This window comes from Corvus brachyrhynchos, unplaced genomic scaffold (genome assembly GCF_000691975.1).
Source record: "Corvus brachyrhynchos isolate BGI_N302 unplaced genomic scaffold, ASM69197v1 scaffold202, whole genome shotgun sequence".
Classification (NCBI taxonomy): Eukaryota; Metazoa; Chordata; class Aves; order Passeriformes; family Corvidae; genus Corvus; species Corvus brachyrhynchos.
This window is the reverse complement of record NW_008238132.1, coordinates 848,949-862,395: the sequence shown is the minus strand read 5'-3', so window position 1 is coordinate 862,395 and position 13,447 is coordinate 848,949. Positions and strand designations below refer to the sequence as shown.

Genomic DNA, 13,447 nt, shown 5'->3' with positions numbered 1-13,447 from the left:
TTCCCATCATGCAGTTAACAAATCATAAGATATCACCTGAGCCTTTGCTTAGCCTCTCCTTGTAGATCAGAGGTGAAGGTACCTTCACTGTGTTTGTGGCTTTTTGCTGGACTTGCCTATATTTATTTATATTTTCATATATATATGAAGTTACGCAAGATGAATCCACTTATTTGACTATTACAGGATACCCTGTAATTCCAGAAAATCCATAGAGATGATGTTAGTGCTGTGTTCTTATACAGAAAAACATAATAACTGGAGCCACAATCCCTCCTCTTTTTCTATCTTCCACTCACCTTCTGTGACCAGAAGGGAAAGTGCTGTCAGAAGGCACCAAACTATTGTTTCTTTCATTTTGAGTAGAGTTCAAGAGTCACCAAACTTCTTTTATTATCATGAGATGAAATTTCATGTCAAAAATAACCTTAGTTATACATGTCTTTGACAAAGACAAATGTCTGTAACAAAAGTGCTTTTTTCCTTTCTGTCTGAATTCCATTTAAAAAATTCTACACCAGGCTTGTTTATTTCCAGGGATGTAATTCTGGGCTATGTGAACCTCTGAATCAACAAGAGCACGAGCCTGAACTTAAAAAGCTGTAAGCTATTTATCTTCTGTATTCTTCTGCAAAGGCTCAGAGAGGGATACACGATGTTGAAATACTGCTATTCAGTCCAAAAGCTGAAGTATATTCACAGCAATTGTTATTAATTGTCATTAATTATTCATTTCATGACTTTATGAAGGGAAAATAAGTACCATCCAACTACAAGAAATCCATCTCCAAATTTCAGAGTTACGTTTCAAACATGAATCTTTTTCCCCTAGGCTATAATTGTAAGAGTGGGATACCACTTTGATGGAAATCATCTCACTCTTTTTCTCTTCCTCAGCTGACCAGCAGCTTACTAGGGACACAGTTCATAAGAGTTTCTTAGTTTGCACATATTATCTGCACTAGAGAATGAGCTTTTTACAGTTCTGTCTTCAGTAGAAAAATACTACAAATATTTACTACTTCAGAAACTCAAGTCCAGACCTTAAAAAATAAAAAATATTTCAGGGATGAAAAGAAAGTACTAATGATTCATGGTGGCTTGTTCTCTAAAACAAAGGGTAAAGGTAGAAGGAAGCTTGAGGTTTTCATCAATTTATTCCATCTTTAGTCACTACTGTCAATCAATAACTAGGTGTAGTCAAGCTAATATTTCTGTGTGCTCCAAGTATAACACGGCAACAGAAAATTGCTATATATTACTGGTCTCTCTCTTCCTTACCAATAAGCATTGAGTTCTAATTCAGTGCAATTTCAGTATTATCCAGCCCCATACACAATAGGAATTGATGATCTGCTCTTTCACCTGTTTCTTTTCTTTGTGACAAATTGATCTGATAAACCAGAAAATTAAACTGTGTCTGGAGAAGCCAGACTAAACTCCATAAAACATAGAAGAAATGGGATATATACTTATTTGGATCAGAGAAGCATTTTGATGAAACCTTAACTATAATTCAAAGAGACTAATCAAACACAAAAGTGTTCAGAATGACATACAGCACACTTTTAAACACAGATGTGAAAAGAAGTCAGCACAAATTCAACTGGAAATAAAAGCAGGAGTGATAAACTCAAAACCAGTGTGATTATCCTTTTAATTGTGTAACCTACCCTGAAATTTTCCATTGAATTAATGAGGCCATACTGTCATCTTCACCAAACAATGAGGAAAAAAATAATAACAACCATAACATAGCAGAAATTAGAAATTGTAGCAGTGACTTAGGTGACGAATTTCACACCTGAAATAACAAATAGCAAAAAGCGTGAACAGTTTGAGAACATCATATGTACTGTAAATACTTTGCTTATAAATATACTTAGCCATAGTAGTAAAAGAATGGATAAAATGTGTTAGAAGTTGCAAAACCTCAATATAGAATTATTTATGCATTGTCAAAGCACAGAATTTTCCAAACTGAACTAGGCTACTAATATCCCACAGAAGTTATCATATTCCTGAAAAGAGTGAAAAATGCAGCCTTTAGCTGGTTATTGAGGAGGAAAATATTTCCTGTTTCAAAAAGAGTACCATTTTGTCTTGAAGAATCTTACTGTGTTGCCCTCCTCTTTCATAAGATAATGGAACTAAAGAAATTAGTGATTCCTTTTAAAATTACTTCATTCCACTGAATGACATGAAGTAAATATTTCATTCCACAATATCCTTCACTTGGGAAATTCCATTGACCTCAGAACTCAGCTCTCGATATATGCAAGAATGGAAACTTCATTCATTTTTCTCCCATGGGCCCTTCCTAAGTCTTGCCCAAATAAAAACGGCATCCATCTTTTATTTCAGGCTGCAGAACATGAAAATCAGCACCTCAGAGTCTGAGCTTTGACTACATTACTTTCCACTGTGAACAAGCACTGTAATGAGTTTGCATTGAATTTGGACTTCGCTAATTTAGGAAGAAAATTTAAAAATCTTCACCTCACTGAAGCACTGAGTTACAGTGCAGTCATTTCATTTTTAAACCATGTACAGCAATTACTCTGCATCACAGATGTAGCACTGGAAAGTTGGCTGTGTTTTGATCTTCCTTACTGCTCATATGTCTTTAACTCACAGACAGATATTATCCTCCTGGTATCAGAGACTTTAGAAACAAAACAAGAGGATGAGCCTTTAAAGGGTTCTAAAGAAAAGGGAAATGTCTGCTTGATTGTGTTATGTTACTTTAGGCCTTTATCCAAAGCCCACTGAATACAATGGATAGATTCCTAAATACTTCCAGTGGGTATAGACTCTTATTTTCTGCCTGCTTCTAGTGCTATAAAATTTGTGAAATTGGGCGAAGTAGGGTGGATAGAGCCTTTCTGTTCTTCTTTGAGGGGAACGCAGGCAAACAGGAACTTCCGAATTATGCAACATTAAATGTAACTGAAACAATAAAAAAAAACCAAAACAAACAAACAAACAAACAAAAAAAACCCCAAACCAACACACATTAAAAAAACCCAAACAAAAAAAAAACTTACAAAATGCAGCAATGTAGTTTTCATTGGCCTTAGTATAAGACAAAGTTATAGGTGTAAAGTAATTGCCACTCAGAACATATAATCATCCACAGAATTATCACAAATGAGGGTATTAAATTTTTTTTTAATCTTTCCTTCTGAGTAATCTGAAGAGACTAGAAAAAGAATAGAAATTCAGTACAGAAATTTCCTGAACTGGAATGTTGAAAACAATCAACTTCACAGTCTCATTTGCCTTCATCACCTCTCAAGAAAAGCAGAGATTTACTTGTATTTTGCAAAGAAGGTTTTTCTCACCCTATTTAACTTTAAATCAAAATGCAAGGGGGAAAACCCAAACTGTTGTTTTCCCCTTTGTTCACAGCAATAGAAACATTTTTCTCTAATCACCCACTGGTCGGGGTTCTCAGAACTTGCTTGTTCACAGTTTTAAAAAAGCAAATAAATAAAATGTATAGTCAATAGTAGTACTATAATTTGCTAGCATTATAATTTGGCAACATAAGCTTTATGTCAATCAGCCACCCTCTGCTACTTCATACAAACATGTTTTTTGGGAAAGGCTTCAATACATCCTGGCACCTGAAGCTAAGAGAAGTATCCAAGTCACTTTACCACAGAGATGAAAGTGAACATTCATCTGTAACATAATAAATAGAAATAGATGAGCACAGTAAACAAGACACACAACTTAGTGCTTTCCCATACCTAGTATACATAAGCATTACATTCTGGAGGCATTACATTCAACAAAAAAAGAAGCGAATCTTTGTATTAAAATAACGCTGCAGGTTCAGAACTAAGATGACACCTGGAGGAGGCAAGGTTCTATTTTTTTTCATCTGTAGAGTGCAGAAAGGCAAAGAAGATGATACAGAGCTCTATTAATTTCTGTTCTGAAAATATTAGTTTTGCTCTTAAGTTAACATGGGAAATACAGCTCATGGTAGTGTATCACAACATGCGACATAGTCACTGTTTATTGCGGCTAGTAGTACAAAGGCCATTCAAATTGAATGGCTGTATTTGCTTTTCTGTACATGTGATCTTTGGTTTGGACAAAGTTAGGAATAAATAGGAGCAGTTGTGTGATTCACAAGATAGAAAAAGTTAGCAAAAATTACAAAAATGTCAGTTCAATTGGAGTAAATGTAAATTTTTCTACTAAATGAAAAAGGTGGTTACAGATATTACAATAACAATGAGTCTTCAGATGCTGTAGACAAAATATTATGGTTGCACCTTGTGCTTCCCTCATACTAGATTGGTTAAGTATGTGCCCCAAAACTCATGGTGATCTCATGTTAAAGTATATTAAAACTACAATTCTGTTTTACATTCCATGGTGACAGACACTCCAAACACAGTAATTTACAAAACCACAAATCTTTGCTCAGGTCTTCAAACAAGTATCAGTAAGGCTCACAAAAAATATAACTGGGCAGCAAGGTCTCAGAAAGTGGCCAGCAATGTCTCAGGAAAACAGGACTGACAGAAGAATCTATGGCATTGTGAGCAATTTTGTGTCATTATGGAACAGAGAACACTAAGTCTTTGTAGATGATTGTAGAGACAAGACTGACCAAAACATTATGTGTCTGATGAAAGTGCTAAGAAAAGTGCATATTCATGAGACATATTCATAATCTGCAGACACAGCTTCCTTCCAATCTCATTGCAAACAGGGTGCTCCTTACACAGAAACAGCAACTGCCATGTTCCAAAGACAGGAAACACTCACTTGTCAAATTAGCCTGTTAAATCTTCAGTTATCATATTTCTTAGGATGCATCAGGATCAAGTTGGAGTGCCCAGCTGAAACAACAGAAAAATAGACCTACAAATGCAAAAAATGCAAATACCCAGGATCCCTTTTCAAACTGAATGCCTTGAAAGGAGCTTGCATGAATTCCTATATCTGCTGTAGGAAATAAAATTCAACAGTATACATTAAGCAAAAACGAGATTTCTCATCCTACCTGGCCAAAAAACCATGGAGTCTTGGAACAGGTTTAATCAGAGTGAAGAGGTAGTTTTCTGGCTTAATCAGTAAATTTCTTGCACAATAAAATGGGAAAACAAGCATCAGTGTCCACTGCATAATTTTATCCTGAAAAAAGTTCCAAAATCAGGATTTCAAATACTTATGTGGGACAATTTTAAGAAGTTCAACAAGGTGAAGTGCTGGGACCTGACTTAAGTCACAACAACCCCATGCAGAGCTACAGGCTTGGGGAAGAGTGCCTGGAATGGGGGAGAGAAACAAGGCAAAGGTTTCCTTTATACTCAGTACCTCTTGGTGAAGAGTCACGGATTGTTGAAGTGAGATGAGCTACCTAGGTTTGTCAGTCCATTCTACTGATTGTAATGAAAATGAATATAAAAAACTGGAAATGTAAAACTGGAATTGCAAACAGACTATGTGAAAACTGTGGAAAACTGAAACTCTGAGCGCTATTGAAGATGGAAAATCCATGATCTCCCAGACAATTTTAATTAAAAGCGCAGATACCAACATGCTTTTAGGTTACTTGCATTAGTGTAATGCAATAAAACTAAATTTTAATCAGTCAAAAAATGACACCTAATTAGTTTTAGGTAGATTCTGTCTCAACTGCATGCTACTCTGAATCCAGTCCCATTTGGAGACAATAGATAGTTTACAGCCTTTTAAGATCATAGATCTGTGCCTGACATGCACTATTTTGAATTAACAAACTGGAAGGTACATTTCTTTTCCATCAGCATGATTTTGAGGCAGAAGCTTTTCCTTGTCTCGGAACTGAGCACTCACTGAGTACAGTCTTTATGAGAATTACCCCTTCAGGCTATGTCTGGTTGATATGATGCAGCAATTTAAGAGCTGGAATACCACACCTAATCCTGTCGCTGAAATGACGTGCTTGCAGAGGAGTAAAAACTCATAGAAGAGTAGCTTGAAGTCTACAGCCTATGCGATAGTTATTCTTCACATTCACTGAAGGCTCTGATGGGGTCTTTACGAAAAGATCTTAGAATCATAGAATTGTTTAGGTAGGTAAAGACCTTTAAGATCATGTAGTCCAACCATTAACCCAGCACCACAAAGTCCGCTACTAAACCATGCCCCTAAGCACAACATCTATGTGTCTTTTAAAAAACTCCAGGTACAGGGATTCAACCACTTCCCTGGGCAACCTGCTCCAGAGCTTGACAAGAACTTTGGGGAAGAAATTTTTCCTGGTAGGCAATCTAAACCTCCCCTAGAGAAACTTGAGGTCATTTCCCCTCACTCAATTTCTTGCTGCTTGGAAGAAAAGACCAACCTCAATACAGCCTTCTTTCAGGTAGTTGTAGGGAATGATAAAACCCCTTCTGAGCCTTCCCTTCTCCAGACCAAACAACCCTATTTCAGCCACTTCTCAAAGACTTGTGTTCCAGACCCTTCACAGCTTCTTTCTGTTGTGTCAGAAGCATGAGGAATCTGGGCCAAAGGCAGGTCTGAGTACAAGGTCACAGAGTATATCTAAAGGTCCACTCTGGAGGCACAGCTTAAGACAGATGCACCTTCACCACACCTGAACCAAAATGGTCCCAGCATCAGTCAGGATCTCAGGCGAGACTGCTTAGGGCCATTATGGCTTGGCACAAAGTCAGGGTAAAAAATTAGCATGTCATCAAATGCTTTAGGGTTTTACAAAGAAAAATGTAGAATTAACATGATTTCATAATCGCAGTGGTTTGGGGGCAAAAATGCATTTGTCATATTACACAAAATTGGAAAAAAATATTTAGTCATTTAAATTTTTTCAGTGCAAACACAAATCTGTATTTATTTTCTTAACTCTGAAATTCTTTTCCCTGAATTACCTAAAGGGAAATAGAAAAAGATAGAATCCAATGTATCAGATCATTTTTTTTATCTGGCAGGTTTAATTACCTAACATTAATATTGTAATTTATTAACACTTTTAATAATGCGACCTTCAACTATTCTTCAGGGAAAACCAAACATTATAGACAAAGACATTTGTTCTAAAATGACTGTAACTAGTGAAACATTTTCTGTTTAGGATGTACATACAATGTATTTCCAAAAGAATCATATAATGTTTTAATTTGACAAAGTTTTATGCACAACATGTTATTCTTGTATTATGACTAACAAAAAAATCTATTTGACATTTATAATCCTGTTGCATTGTGAAAGGGAGAAATAAGGCAGCAGACTGAATTTCATATTCATGCATGATGATAAACAACAGTACTTTGCACTTACATCTTATTTTTCATTTTTAAGATCTCAGAACTCTTTACGAAAACTCCCAAACTTATATTCTTATTTTATAGATGGCATCCAAGGATATCTGAGGCAGACAGACAGAATTACACAAAGTCACACAGGCGTTGATGGGAAATGTATTCAACTTTGTGAGACGTAAGAGCAGAAAAGATTTTTTGTGTTAACCTCCACCCTGTACTAGTCAGAATGCAACCTCACAGTATGAAATCAACAGAAATTTGCTAGTTTTTTCTGGTGGTGGATGTTTCAGGTCCTCAGAGGTGCAGATATTAAATATAACGTATTTTCAGAAAATAGTATTGGCTGTAGCATGGCAACCCAAGGTTCATGTTTGATTTACTAAAGGAAATGTTGAAACAGGTAATTTTCACATTTTCTTTTGAATGGCCAGTTAATGAGAAACATTAAAGAAAATCAAGTCCAGTTCCTATAGCCTTTAATTCTTCATTCCTATTTAATAGTATTTAGAGTAAGATAACCACATAGCCTCTTTGGAAGGCAATTAGGTCATAAACACAAAGGTGATTTGCTTCTTAGGACTTTTCTGCAGATTGTTATGTATTTGGTGAAGAGAGGGAGCATGGGAAGACCAGGAAGAAATCCTAGCAAAAACATACAGAAACACACAGTAAACCTGCAGTGAAAATACAGTTGTCAGCCAACCACTATCATACTGTCATAGGTTAGCAAGCATAGTCCCGGAAGGGATGTCCTTGCTAAGAGGTGCTTACAGTTTCCTCTGGGACCTGATAGAACCTATCAGCTGGCCAGTTTGAACATGGACAATTCTTTAAGCTACTTAAAGTTGTGACCGCCTCTGTGATCCACATTTAAGATGCTCTCCCCCCTCTCCACTGCGATAAGAAAAATTCAACATTCCAGCTGCAAAGCTGCAAGGCCGAGGTGAGATTAACCCTTTTTATTGCTGTGAAGAGCTGAAAACCTGAGGGAAGAGAGAGAGGAGATGCTTAAAGCTGAAATTCTGTTGTGAAGCTATGATATATCAGAGTATCCTGTTGTAATTTCATGAAGATATGGGGGGTGGAGTGTTCAACTCGTGAGCAGAAGCACCTGCGCTGAGATAGGCAGATGCTGACGCAGCTGTAATTTCATGAGAAGTTTGGACAGGGAGAGATGAACCAGATGAGGACTTTTGCTCCAAATGGGAAAGGAGAAAACCTCAGTCCCTAGAGATGAACCAGATGAGGACTTTTGCTCCAAACGGGAAAGGAGAAAACCTCAGTCCCTAGAGATGAACCAGATGAGGACTTTTGCTCCAAATGGGAAAGGAGAAAACCTCAGTCCCTAGAGATGAACCAGATGAGGACTTTTGCTCCAAACGGGAAAGGAGAAAACCTCAGTCCCTAGAGATGCTCCCAGAGATAGTCCTAACGATGAAGATGATGAAGACCCTTTGCTCCCAGGGAAGGAGAAGGGCCTCTGTTTTTGTTTCTGAACGGCTCAACCTTAAAATTGTACCCCAAAAAACTTCAAGAGTGGACCCTCGAAAGCAGTTGCGGGAAAAGCTGCAAGTCGGGGGAAAGGACTCACACGCAGGCAGAGAGACTCCTCTTCCTAAATGGACTGAACAATATTTGGAAGTGGGCGGCTGTCTCGTTGTGATAATGTTTTCATAGCATGAGCAAGAAGAGACTTCTCTTTCTAAATGGACTGAACAAGGTTATTATGGAAGTGGTAAACAGACTGAACATCTTAAGGGTTGTCTTTTCACATTGTCAGTGGGAGAAGGGAGGAAGGTGGGGGGAGGAGGAGAGTGAAGGTGGTATATTTTTTTTTTCTTCTTCTTTTAGGTCTGTTAATAAACTTCTTTATATTCTTTCAAGTTTGGTGTCTGCTTTGCATTTCTCCTAATTCTTATCTCACAGCAGATAAACAGTAATGAGTATTTTGGACCAAACCACTACACATACAAGTGCAAAAGGAAAGATCTTGAAAGTATTGTGAAAGTTAAGGATCACATGCTCAGCTATACAAAGATCTTAGACACTCTCTGTCTCTCTGTCAGCTTCTTTTCTCCAGACTTAGAAATGCATTTTGAGGAATGGGCGTGAAAGTAGTTCCAACATGGTTCCAGCTCCTTCTTCCACAGTTATGCCCCTGAAAGCAGCAGCTTCTACCTTAACAACATAGAACATTGTTGATTAGTATCTTGGATTCTAAGACTACCATGCTACCTGAAATATCACCAGACAGCACCACAGAGTAAGTTACAGTATCAAATAATTCATGTATCTATTGAACTTGTTTCCAAGGCCAAACAGTGTCAGCAATTGGAACTAGTCTAAACACCAGATGAACCTGGGTTTAGAGACAAAATGATACATTATACATGCTTTGAGGTAATTACTCTTGAAATTGCACTCCCAAAAATTCATAGTATAACTAAGGAGCTAAATGTATGTACATGTATGTTATATATGCATGTCTGTTGGGGTCCCTCCCCTGCCGTGTAGCCCTGGGAGAGGGGCCCTGAGGGCACAGACACGGGGCTTCCCTGTCCCTGCTCAGCCTCGTTCCCGTTGGTTGGTTTGTGTTCCCTGCGCGGGCAGAAGGACCCTTGGTCCCGTGACTGGAACAGTTCCTGGGCAGAGCTCCGGCCATGCGGCTGGAGAAATAAACATCTCTGAAACAGCTAGCAAGAATCTGTCTGTCCATATATATTTCCTTTCCACGGGACTCCTGGTTTGATATATGCGTGTTGCAGGATCCCCACTGCAACACATGTCTGGACTCTATCCAGAAAATTCATCCCACCCATGTCAATAAGTCAAACACAGTGAGTCAGTAAAATAAATGATAGTGTTGAACCATACTACTCAAAAGAGAGGACTGAAAACTAAAGTTATTAAGCAGTGTGTTCATTCTCCTTCCCCAGATTTTCTTTTTAGTGATTTGACTTTATATAAAAATTTGAAATATTGTCCTTGGATATTTTGATTTAATTTATTGTAAGAAATAGAATCCTCTTTTAATTGCAAAAGTGGCAATGTTTCTCTAATGGACCTACTCACTATACCTAGATAAAAGGGGTTGGATTATCGTTTGCAAAGTCTATCAGAAATTTTTTAGATTTAGAATGTTATATACAGTGGTTATCATTCATTGTAGTTTCAGTTATTTTGACAGATAACTCCTTTTCCATTTGTATCGAGAAACAGTCAAGTTTTCTCTGACATATTTAAAGTGACCAGCATTGAGGTCCTCATGTATTGTGTGCTATTCATAAAAATCTCATGCAAAGGCCAAAGAACACAGTTCAAACTTACTGTGTTCTTTTTACTTTAGATAAGCATCCAGAAAATTACCTGGGGTTTATCCAGGCCTGTCTGGACAAGAAATCAGTCAGAGTATCGTAGAAGAATGTGTGTTCTTGTGTGGTATCCAGTATATCCAATTTTCAATGCATTTAATTAAAAACATTTGAAAGTTGCTATGGTGTAAGCTCACAGACATGAGATTTCAGAGCAACTCACTGACTTTAATTAACCCTATCATCCTTCTTCTGTGTCATGAAAATATTTTACTTCTATTTTGCAAAAAAAAAAATTAAGCATTTTGCCTATAAAAACAAGCATATAACGGAAAAGCTAGAAGTGTTTACACAAGTCTGAGTTTTCATTAACAACTAGAAAAGAGGCCTACAACAGTGTATCTGTCTGAAATATCTTATATTTTTCTTTGATTAATTTGCAGACCTGTTTTAACCTTTGGTTTTGTTTTTCTGAATTGGAAAACAGTTATTAAATCATTCTTTCAAAAAGTGAAAATACTGTGGTTATTGTAAATACATCTTGGGTAATAAATGGTGAGGGAAGATGCTGAATACAATAAACCTTTTTCATATGACTTTCCTGACAGAATCCACATGCCTATTTCTGCCCACATCTGTTAAACATCACCTGTAACTCTGTGGTACAAGTAGTTGTGGAATTGCTGTGTTGATGTCCTGTAAATCATCATTCTGACTTACAGATGTCAAAGAGATTTTGTCACTATCTTCAGCATTGGAATTTCAGTCTTTGGACCCAAGCCAATATGCTTTACTCACCTAAATCTGTGACAGTTTAAGGCACCAATATCTTCCAGCTCTTGGCTTGTGAGGTTGCAGCTGGCACAGCAGGGTCAGCTCTCTACAAAGTCTGATCAGAGTTTTGGTCTGAAATGCTGGATTTGCACTAACAGGTGCTGATATTAAGGCAAAAATTCTATTTTACTGAGTCTTTAGGAGGGCAGAATCCTCAAGAGAAATGTTTTTAAGAGATGGTCGAGGAAAATAATTACTTAAACAAACAGAATTTCACTGTAGAAGCATTAAGGTGTAGAAAAAGCACTCGTTATTGAGCAAAATGATTTACAGAAGACAGACAAGCATTTTTTGATATTCCAGTTTAGTTCAGCCAAGAGTTTTAGATTATTTTTCTTTCCCCTGCATTTATCCAAATGTCACCAGGAATTTTTACCTTTCCTAAATTTCATGAATAGAAAAAATATTCAGATAATATAAATTAATTCAAAAAAATTTTCCCTGAATTTATGAACTAAATTTTCTTCTCTTCTCTGCAAATTAAATTCAAATATTTTCAGATATTCTTGTATTTTTGCCTTGTAAATATGACAGCAATTACATTAAACCCCATAAATTTTCATAAATTCTTCATATTCTGTTGCTCTTGACCATTATAACAATTAAAAAACAATTAAAAAAAGAAGGAAAAAGCCTAAGGATATTTCTTAAGATTTTACATCAGGCTTAGGTAAATTTGCATACATCTAGGTTCTAAGTCTTTGTTGATTATGCAGACATGTTCTGTAGATTTCTCCTTGTCCTTACAATATATTGTACACATCCCATCTCTAGAGAATTTAAAGCCAGATTAATGTTTTAATAGATTTAGCTAAAATAGGTCAAATTTTAATAAGATCTAAACCAAATGGTCCTCTGGCTATACCTATAACTTTCTGGATAATCTCCTGTGTGGATCAGTAAAAGTAAAAATGTAATCCTGTGGAAAAAAAAAACCAAAAAAAACCAAAAAACAAGCCCCAAACAACTTTTGAAGCAGAGATACAAATCCACAGGGCATTAACAGATATTCTCAGAGCCACAGGATGCTGCTGATAAGCACACCAGAGTTTCTTAGCAATGTAAGTGGGATATCCCCACAGAACAACACTTTTACTAGTCTGACACTAAAGCAATGGTCAACCATCAGAAATCAAACCTGATCTTGTTTGTGATAGAAATAGATATTGAGGGAAAAACTAGAAAGTGACGTAACATATTTTATGACTTATGTTTGTGGGTTTGTTTCCTTTTCACCATGTATGATCTTCATTATAAGTTTTTTTAAAACTCCTGTTTTGACATTAGAAAATTATACCAAACATACAGAAAACAACTGACAAAAAACAAATAAACAAAAAAAGCCGAAAATGTGGGTTTGAGACCTCATTCCCTCTTAATTTCTCAACTTATTTTCCAGGCCTGGTATATTGGGTCTTGTTGGAATAGAGTTAATTTCCTTCATTGCACCCAGATGCTGCTGGTTTGGATTTTTGGCTAAAGCAGTGTTGATAACACACCAGTGATTTGGCTATTGCTGAGCAATAGCTGCCCAACTCTCTCTTTCCCACTCTGTCCCTGTGTCTTGGTTTGAAAGACAGGTGTCTGCTAAGGAAGGCAGAAGCCTCCCTTGGAATGGCAGATGTAACCCCTTTCCCTCCGAGTTATTATAATTTTGAAATCAAGGGCTTGTAGGCAAAGATGTGGGAAAATAGGAATAACAGTTCTTTACTATTATATATATAACCAGTCAAACAAAACAGCAATAACTCTGGCAGTAACAGCAAACAATCACAAACCCAGTCCCAGCCTTCTCGGCTGTCAGGCCCTTTCCCCTCGGGTGCAGTTCCGCTCGCAGCCAGCAGGGGCGCTGGCGGCTCCCGGTGAGCAGGGCAGGTGCGATGGTTCCCCCGTGGCTGCAGGGGGCGCTCCGGAGCGAGCTCGGGGAGCATGCGGCAGTGGTGGCCTGGGATCCCGGGAAGGGATGGAACAAAAAAACTTCACAAACCCCTGGGCAGCCGATCCCGGGGGCCC

At 37.4% G+C, this 13,447-nt stretch overlaps 1 long non-coding RNA gene across 1 annotated transcript in view; it reads right to left on the bottom strand.

Annotated features, from left to right (window-relative positions):
- Positions 1 to 4,758: 4,758 nt before the first annotated feature.
- The window catches only part of LOC108446612, a 19,355-nt gene continuing 10,666 nt past the window's right edge, over positions 4,759 to 13,447 (bottom strand). Inside the window, exon 3 of the long non-coding RNA XR_001861874.1 lies at positions 4,759 to 4,862. This is a non-coding gene — a long non-coding RNA (uncharacterized LOC108446612). The remainder of the gene's footprint in view (positions 4,863 to 13,447) is intronic.